Source organism: Pinus tabuliformis, chromosome 6, assembly GCF_031772625.1.
Source record: "Pinus tabuliformis cultivar Carrire ecotype Pingquan chromosome 6, CPIR1, whole genome shotgun sequence".
In the NCBI taxonomy this organism is placed as follows: Eukaryota; Viridiplantae; Streptophyta; class Pinopsida; order Pinales; family Pinaceae; genus Pinus; species Pinus tabuliformis.
Genome location: NC_142292.1, coordinates 349,434,537 through 349,445,171, shown reverse-complemented (window position 1 = coordinate 349,445,171; position 10,635 = coordinate 349,434,537).

The following is a 10,635-nucleotide window of genomic DNA, read 5'->3' as shown; positions in this document are numbered from 1 at the left end:
CTAGCCTATGTTAGTTTCTTTGATGGCTCTATTGGTGTATTTGATTCTGAATTCCTAAGGCCATGTTGTCGTATTTCCCCTTCTGTAGTTATACCAGATATGGGCTGTGGAAATACCTATCCAGTTGTAATCACTGCAAATCCATATGAACCTAATCAGATTGTTTTAGGATTGAGTGATGGAAGTATTCATGTGACCTGAGCCTAGTCAAAGGCTATAAAAACATATTGTATTATGCATATTGTATTAATACCATAAAGGGAGAGATTTAAATAATGTTGTATATTATATTGGCATTTCAGCCCTCCTGCAAATTTACCTCTCCAGAAAATCATCCTCTCTATGGAAATTTGCACTCCTCCTGGAAAATCGACCTCCCTCTAGTAATTTGCACCACTGGAGAAAATTGTCCCTCTGTGTTGCATTGCTTTTGCAGCAAAAATGTAGCAAAATATGCCCCCTTAGAAGTGGATTGTTTCCTACAAAGGATCACAGTCAAAATTGGTGTTGTTAGTGGACAGACTTAAATAAACACAACATTGTAAATAGTAGAAACAATGCATACATAAACATAAACTAAAAAAAGAGGCACATAAAGAAAACAATGCTCAAATGGAGCAAACACATCAATAATATATGGAAAAATATCCCTTTATTGATTGTTGGTGGTAGAGGTTGAATATAATAGATGAATCTTAGACACTTGAAGATAATTCTTTTAGCTATGGAGCTCAAAAATCCTCAACAAGGGGGTTTCTTTCCTCAATCTCTTTGCAAGTTTCTCCTCTATCTGAAAGAAGTGTGAATACTATCCAATGGTGGATTCCTCTTCTCTCACTAAGTTGATGGGTTTCTTAGAAGAAATATAGCCAACATGCTAGTGCCCTTCTCTTCTTTGGCTTCAACAATGCAATGTTAGTTTGCTCAAACAACAGTTTGTCTAGCATAACCATGTTTTAATTCTCCCATGGCCTGTTTATATAGAAAAATTTTGAATCCTGCTTCCCTCTCTTGGTACATGTATGTTAAAGAAATATGAGCAGGACAAGATGATTCCGTTGAGGGTTTCATATCTCCAAGGCAACGTGAATTTGGTTGTACTGGACTAAACTCATCTCAAAGAATTGACCCCAAGTGTGTAAAGTGGTCCCGGATCCACCAACATTCAAGGGATCACCCCGATATGAAGTCCCAACCTAGACCTCACACCGTTTGGTGTGGGAGTCCCATCCGGTATGATGACCTGGTTGCCATTATCTGAAGGATTTACCTCAACTCTTGCTTGTCGACACAGGAGAGTGGTCTGCTTTGTCTTCAAGAAGTGAGTTCGTGTGCCTGGTGAGTGTAAGTGTCACTTGTGTCAATGGCTCTTTCATTGTCGAGGGAGAGGGTGAGAGTGAGTTCCAGGTCGATTCGGAGTAGTCCCAACGCTGCTAGGAACACACAACACAACAGGACGTACACAGCTTCGGACAGAGTAGTTTATATGGATGCAGCAGTCACAACACACAATGGAAGATAACACATATAACACTCAATGGATTAGTCCACACGAGTGCAACGATAGTTTACAGCAAGTTTCATCTGAAAGGTCTATCTAATGTCCGGGAGAGTAGTCTACGCAGGTGAGACAACATTAACAGCATATACAACACACTTCCATTAATAGATTATGTATTACAACAAGTGAAATAGTTCAAATGTAGAACACGGGTTAAAGCAACATGCATCACAAGTGTTAAAGATTAGTCTTACAAAAGTCAAAATACATGTGTGAAAATTTGTTGCCCTGTTAGCATGCTTTTGAATTAAGCGAAAGTTCTAAGACACATTGTTACACCATACATCACTAACCCTGTGTGAGGGGCATTACAACCACTGCTTACTCCTCAAAGAAAATATTACAGACTCTCTTAGCAATGTGGGAGGAGCTGAGGTGAAAACAAGTCCTTTGCATGTACAAATGACGGGGTATCTATAGTCGAGGATGAAACTGACCCTTGTGATTGTTCTACTACCATCATGACTGTTTGACTTTTATAAATTTTCGACTTTACATAAATCTTTGAACAACAAGTGGGTCTCTTGGACTTCCACCTTACAGTACATTAATTGACAACATGGCCCACAGTATTAACAGACCCACTTCCAATAGGAAAGATTGTTAGATTACTTTGCATGCATTCATGTCCTTCTCTCTTAGCTTTACACATCAACGTTTTACATAAGCAATGGTTGTCGAAACGTAATGTTCAAAAGCCATCTCGAAAGGTAAACCCAAATGTTCATCCACAGTTTTGGTAGCTAACTGGTGGTACCATTATGAAAAATGATACCAGTGACAGAGGCCTATAAGAAGTTGTCCCTTGCATTGCTTTGTCAAATAATGATTCATATATAAACCCTACTTCTGGTGGGAAAGTGTCTTTTTCTAAATCAATAACGTTTAAGCTCATGGAAAAATACATGCCCTCTCCTCCAGCAGCAACATGTATGCTTTCCACCCTTTGGATAGTAATATCATTTCCATTGGAATGTAGGATTCAATAATTCAAATTTTCAATATTATACTCGGAAAGGTAATCGTGAAACTTGAGGGGCACCACAAGAGGATAATTGGCTTGGAATTTTCCAAACCTTTAAAAGCATTGTTGTCCTCTAGGGCTGATTCACAACTCTATATCTAGAACATAAATGGATGGGAGAAGTGTAAATCAAAATCCATACATTCACCAACAAGATGATTTCCATCACCCCTTACAGATACTACAATTCAGTTTAACAATGTTAATTAAGTTCAATTGCTTGTTGTGGAAAGCCAAATTGTTGTCAATGATGCTTCTGAATTGGAATATGTCTACCATTGGGAACCTCGGGATCCAATGCCTGCACGTATTTCGAGTGCCACATATTCATGTGACGGCATACTAGTATATGCTACTTTCTTTGATGGCTCTATTGGTGTATTTAATTCTAATGTCCTAAGGCCACGTTGTCCTATTTCCCCTTCTGCATTTATACCAGATATGGGCTGTGGAAATACCTATCCAATTGTAATCACTGCAAATCCATATGAACCTAATCAGATTGTTGTAGGATTGAGCGATGGAAGTATTCATGTTACCTGAGCCTAGTTAAAGCCTAAAAAAACATATTGTATTATGCATATTGTATTAATATCTTAAACGGAGAGATTTAAATAATGTTGTATATGTATATGTATATGTATATGTATATGTATATATATATATATATATATATATTAAAAAATAATTATTTGTAACTCCCTTATTGAATAACCTTTTTAAGAGGTGATAGTTTGGAAATTTATTCAAGAATCAGTTTTTGAAACTGATCATGACAGTTAGGAGCAAGAATAAAAGACAAGAATTAAGACATTAGAGGGGTTCGAAATGGCACATTCACCCATGACTGGAATTGTAAACAGAAATTCTCTTTGAAATATGAATATATATTGCAGTTTGATTCCAGTATTGGGAATTTATATTTGTTGTCTTCCTCTTGTGTTTCAGCATTCATATAAGTATTTTCTTCTCTTGGACTGTAAGATGCATCCGGTGCTTTAGTTTATTTTTTAATGAATTTACTTAATTGTACGCATGAAAATTAATCTTGAAGCCCTTAATGAAGCACTCCACATCTAGGAATCCCATTCACATTTTCTCAGTACTACATTATTATTTCTATAGTAGTTTAAATTCATATTCTTAATAGCCTGATTTGAAATCTACTTTCTACTCTTCTTCAATCAATTCCTTTAGTCCAGCACTCTAAAACTCTCATAATTTCTCTCACCATTCTGATTTGGAAGGCCAGGGCTTCAGAACTAGAAGCTTTTCTTGCAAGCCCTAATAGATTGTTCTTCCATCCATTGATTTTAATTGTTTTTAATCTCAAGATGTCTTGAGAACACTTACTGGAATTAGAATATCATGATCATGATCACGAATAGGTGGCAGGCCTTTGGGAATCTCAAATACCTTGGACTGATTGTCCAAGACATTTTAGAGATCTGGATAAATAGATGATATTGATGTTTGAACCTCTAGTGAGCATAATTATGCAATTACGCCTCATTGTTATTTCTTTAGAAGCTTTGTCATGCCATTACAACTAATTATCTTTCATGGTTTCCCTGTGATTCCCCTTAAAGATTCAAAACCCTCATATGAAAGATAAGTATCATAAATAGTCATCTAAGAAAAACATAAAAAGTATGGCCTTTGAGGGTTTGTCTGCAACTGAATGAGTTTTGCTCTTCCATCAGAAAAGAATGCATAAATTGTCATCTTAAAACCCCAAAAATAAAACTCCAAAGTCAAGACCACGGGTGAAAATATAAATCAAAATTTTGAGACTTGCCACCCTCAAGAATTAGATTCAAACTTTATAAAACCTAAGGGAAAATATTCTAATCAGTTCCCCGACAACGACGCCAAAATATTTCATAAATGTTAGGAGAGAGTTCTTGGTTGTGGAGAACCAGTGCCCGAGACATATTGATATTGATTAAAAACAATTATAATAAATGTATAGAAGAAGAGGCCATCAGGGCTTGAAAGTAAAGCTTCTAGTTCTCAAACCCTAGAATTCCAAAGCAGAATGGCAAGAGAAACTATGAGAGTTGCAGAGTATTGGACTAAAGGAATGGATTGAATAATAGTAGAAAGCAAAGTTCAAATCAGGCACTTAAGAATATGAAATTAAACTACTGCAAAAATAATAATGCAAAACTGAGAAAATGTGAATGGGATTCATGGATGTGGAACGCTTTATTAAGGGCTTCAAGATTAATTTTGATGAGTGCAATTAAGTAAATTCATTAGAAACTAAACTAAGGCACCAATTGCATCTTACACTGTCTAAGAGAAGAAAAGACATATATGAATGAAAAAACAGAAGAGAAAAACAATGACTATAACTTCCCAATACTGGAATCAAACTACAATATATATTCAGATTTCAAAGAGAAATTATGTTTAAATTGCTAGTCATGGGTGACTATGCCCTTCCAATGTCTCATTTATGGTCTTTTGTTCTGCTCCTAGCCTTAACTGCCTAACTATCATGATCAGTTTCAAAAACTGATTCTTGAAGCAGTTTTCAAACTATCACCTCTTACAAAGGTTCTTTAATAAGGGAGTTACAAATAATTAGTTTTTAATATATATATATATATATATATATATATCACATTATTTAAAACTCTCCCTTTACGATATTAATACAATATGCATAATAATATATGTGTTTCTAGTCTTTGAGTAGGCTCAGGTTACATGAATACTTCCATTGGTCAATCCTAAAATAATCTAATTAGGTTCATATGGATTTGTAGTGATTACAACTAGATAGGTATTTTTCCTGCCCATATCTGGTATAAATGAAGAAGGGGCAATACGACAATGTGGCCTTAGGAATTCAGAATCAAATACACCAATAGAGCCATCAAAGAAACTAGAATAGACTAGTAGGCCGTCACACGAATATCTGGCACTCAAAATACGTGCAGGAATTGGATCCGAGGTGCCCAATGGCAGACATATTCCAATTTAGAAGCATCATATATAGAAATTTGGCTCTCCTGCACAACTAGCAATTGAACTTGATTAACATTGTTAAACTGAATTGAAGTATACGTAAGTGGTGATGCCAATCTTCGTGTTGGTGAATGTATGGCTTTTTATTTAAAGTTCTCTAATCCATTTACGTTCCAGATACAGAGTTGTGCATCAGCCCCAGAGGATACCGATGCTTTTAAATCTTTGAAAAAATCCAAGCCAAATATCCTCTTCTAGTGCCCCTCAAGTTTCATGATTACCTTTCCAAGTTGAATATTGAAAATCTGAATTATTGAATCCTTCATTCTAATGACAATGATGTTATTATCCAAAGGGTGGAAAGCTAGACATGTTGTTGTTGGAGGATGGGGCATGTAGTTTTCCATGAGCTTGAATGACTTCGAGTTAAACAAAGACATTTTCCCACCGGAAGAAAAGGTTATATATGAATCATTCTTTGACAAAGCAATGCAAGGGACGACTTCTTCTAGGCCTCTGTCATTGGTATCATTTTTCATAATGGTACCACCAGTTGGTTTCGAAAATAGTGGTTCAACATTTGGGTTTACCTTGCCAGATGCATTTTGAACATTACGTTTCCACAACCATTACTTATGTGTAGCATTACTATCCAAAGCTAATAGAGAAGGACATGAATGCGCATAAAGTAATCTAACAATATTTCTTATTGGCAGTGGGTCTATTAATCTAATAGAACTACAATGGAATGGATTCATTACCTCAGCAAAATTTCATTTCATTTTCCCACTCTCACCTTTACCCTCATCTTCAAACCTTCGCTTTACATCCACCATTGAAGTTCTTACAACGCAATTCATTTATGCTACTCGTGGAATTATTTCCGAATTTTTTGCTACGCCAAGAACATGGCCAATTGTATTTGCTCCACCAATAAGGTTCAGAAGTTGGCTTTGTTCCAATAAAATGGGTTCTCTGCTTGTTGTTACAACACGTGATAATCAGATGAAGATCTTAGCTAATATAGATGGAGTTGAGCTTATCCATATACTAGAAAGTAGAAGGTTGACACCATAATCAAAGGATTCACTTCCAAATTTTATTGGTGCAGCAAATACAACTAGCCCTGTTCTTGCGAAATAGAAAATTCAAAAATAATTCCACCAGTAGCATTATGAATGGTGTTGTAAGAACTTCAATGGTGGATGTCAATCGAAGGTTTAAATACTAGGGCAAAGGTGATAGTGGGAACATGAACTGGAAGTTTTCTTATTGTAGGTCTATCATATTAACAATCCCACTTCCAATAGGAAAGATTGTTAGATTACTTTGTGTGCATTCATGTCCTTCTCTCTTAACTTTACACATCAACGTTGTGCATAAGCAATGGTTGTGGAAACGTAATGTTCAAAATCCATCTGGAAAAGTAAACCAAAATGTTCAACCACAGCTTTGGCAGCAAGCTGGTGGTATCATTATGAAAAATGATACCAGTGACAGAGGCCTAGAATAAGTCGTCCCTTGCATAGCTTTGTCAAAGAATGATTCATATATAAACCCTGCTTCTGGTCGGAAAGTGTCTTCATTTAAATCAATGACATTTAAGATCATGAAAAGATACATGCCCCCTCCTCTAGCAGCAACATGTATAGCTTTCCACCCTTTGGATAATAACATCATTCCCATTGGAATGTAGGATTCAATAATTCAAATTTTCAATATTCAACTCGGAAAGGTAATCATGAAACTTGAGGGGCACCAGAAGAGGATAATTGGCTTGGCATTTTCCAAAGCTTTAAAAGCATTGGTATCCTCTAGGATCAAACTGCAATATATATTCAAATTTCAAAGAGAATTTATGTTTAAATTGCTAGTCATGGGTGACTATGCCCTTCCAATGTCTCATTTCTGGTCTTTTTTCTTGCTCCTAGCCCTAACTGCCTAACTGTCATGATCAATTTCAAAAACTGATTCTTGAAGTAGTTTTCAAACTATCACCTCTTAAAAAGGTTCTTTAATAAGGGAGTTACAAATATTTAGCTTTTAATATATATATATATATATATATATATATATATATATATATATATATATATATATATATATATATATATATATATATATATCACATTATTTAAATCTCTCCCTTTACGATATTAATACAATATGTGGTTCTAGTCTTTGACTAGGCTCGGGTCACATGAATGCTTCCATTGGTCAATCCTAAAATAATATGATTAGGTTCATATGGATTTGCAGTGATTACAACTAGAAAGGTATTGCCACTGCCCATATCTGGTATAAATGAAGGTGGTGCAATACGACAATGTGGCCTTAGGACATCAAAATCAAATACACCAATAGAGCCATCAAAGAAACTAGAATAGACTAGTAAGCCGTCACATGAATATGTGGCACTCAAAATACGTGCAAGCATTGGATCCCAAGGTTCCCAATGGTAGACATATTCCAATTTAGAAGCATCATAGATAACAATTTTTCTCTCCTTCACAAAAAGCATTAGATCACGAGGTGCCCAATGGCAGACATATTCCAATTCAGAAGCATCACATATATAAATTTGGCTCTCCTGCACAACTAGCAATTGAACTTGATTAACATTGTTAAACTAAATTGTAGTATATGTAAGTGGTGATGGCAATCTTCCTGTTGGTGAATGTATGGATTTTTATTTAAGTTCTCCAATCCATTTACGTTCTAGATATAGAGTTGTGCATCAGCCCCAAAGGATACCAATACTTTTAAATCTTTGGAAAAATCCAAGCCAATTATCCTCTTCTGGTGCCCCTCAAGTTTCATGATTACCTTTCCGAGTTGAATATTGAAAAATTGAATTATTGAATCCTTCATTCCAATGGAAATGATTTTATTATCCAAATGGTGTAAATTTAGACATGTTGTTGCTCGAGGATGGGGTATGTAGTTTTCTACGAGCTTCAATGTCTTCGAGTTAAACAAATACACTTTTACACCAGAAGCAAAGATTCTATTTGATCATTCTTTGACAAAGCTATGCAAGGGATGATTTCTTCTAGGCCTCTGTCACTAGTATTATTCTTCATAATGGTACCACCAATTTTCCCTCAAAACAGTGGTTCAACATTTGGGTTTACCTTTCCAGATGGATTTTGAACATTACGTTTCCACAACCATTTCTTATGTGCAACGTTACTGTCCAAAGCTAAGAGAGAAGGACGTGAATGTGCATAAAGTAGTCTAACAATATTTCTTACTGGCAGTGGGTCTGTTAATCTAATAAAACTACAATGGACTGGATTCGTTACCTCAACAAAATTCCATTTCATGTTCCCACTCTCACCTTTACCCTCATTTTCAAACCTTCGCTTTACATACACCATTGAAGTTCTTACAATTCCATTCTTTTTTTTTTCTAGTGGTTCACGTATGCCCATGGTCATTGGGTGGCCACTACATCCATGGAAATATCTGAGCTTGATCAAGGGTATCAAGCCCCATGGTCAATAGCTAGGCCTAACCCCAAGGGCTTCGGGGAGAATTGACCCTGTGACCTCCCAAATGGCGAGGCACTTATTTGACCATTTGAGCTAACCCTTGGGGCTTACAATTCCATTCATTGATTCTACTGGTGGAATTATTTATGAATTTTTTGCTTCGCCAAGAACAAGGCCAGTAGTATTTGTTGCACCAATAAGGTTCAGATGTTGTCTTTGTTTCAATAAAATGGGTTCTCTGCTAGTTGTTACAACACGTGATAATCGGATGAAGATCTTAGCTAGTGTAGATGGAGTTGAGCTTATCCGTATGCTGGAAAGTAGAAGGTTGACATCATAATCAAAGGATTCACTTCCAAACCTTATTGGTGCAGCAAATACAACTGGCCTTGTTCTTGTGAAACAGAAAATTGAGAAATAATTCCACCAGTACCATCGATGAATGGCGTTGTAAAAATTTCAATGGTGGATGTCAAGCGAAGGTTTAAATATTAGGGTAAAGGTGATTTTGGGAACATGAACTGGAAGTTTTCTTATTTTAGGTCTATCATATTAACATACCCACTTCCAATAGGAAAGATTGTTAGATTACTTTGCGTGCATTCATGTCCTTCTCCCTTAGCTTTACATCAACGTTTCACATAAGCAATGCTTGTGGAAACATAATGTTCAAAATCCACCTGGAAAGTTAAACCCAAATGTTTAACCATAGTTTTGGCAGCCAACTAGTGGTACCATTATGAAAAATGATACCAGTGACAGAGGCCTAGAAGAAGTCATCCCTTGCATAGCTTTGTCAAAGAATGATTCATATATAAACCCTGCTTCTAGTGGGAAAATGTCTTTGTATCAATCAATGACATTTAAGCTAATGGAAAAATATATGCCCCCTCCTCCAGCAGCAACATGTCTAGCTTTCCACCCTTTGGATAAGAACATCATTCCCATCAGAATGTAGGATTCAATAATTCAAATTTTCAATATTCATTTCGAAAAGGTAATCGTGAAACTTGAGGGGCACCAGAAGAGGATAATTGGCTTGGAATTTTCCAAAGTTTTAAAAGCATTGGTATCCTCTGGGGCTAATTCACAAGTCTACATCTGGAATGTAAATGGATGGGAGAAGTGTAAATCAAAATCCATACATTCACCAGCAGGATGATTTCCATCACCCCTTAGAGATACTACAATTCAGTTTAACAATGTTAATTAAGTTCAATTGCTCGTTGTGAAGGAGAGCCAAATTGTTATCTATGATGCTTCTGAATTGGAATATGTCTACCATTGGGAACCTTGGGATCCAATGCCTGCACGTATTTCGAGTGCCACATATTCATGTGACGGCCTACTAGTATAGGCTAGTTTCTTTGATGTCTCTATTGGTGTATTTGATTCTGAAGTCCTAAGGCCACGTTGTCGTATTGCCCCTTCTGCATTTATATCATATATGGGCTGTGGAAATACATATCCAGTTGTAATCACTGGAAATCTATATGAACCTAATCAAATTGTTGTAGGATTGAGTGATGGAAGTATTCATCTGACTTGAGCCTAGTCAAAGGCTAGCAAAACATATTGTA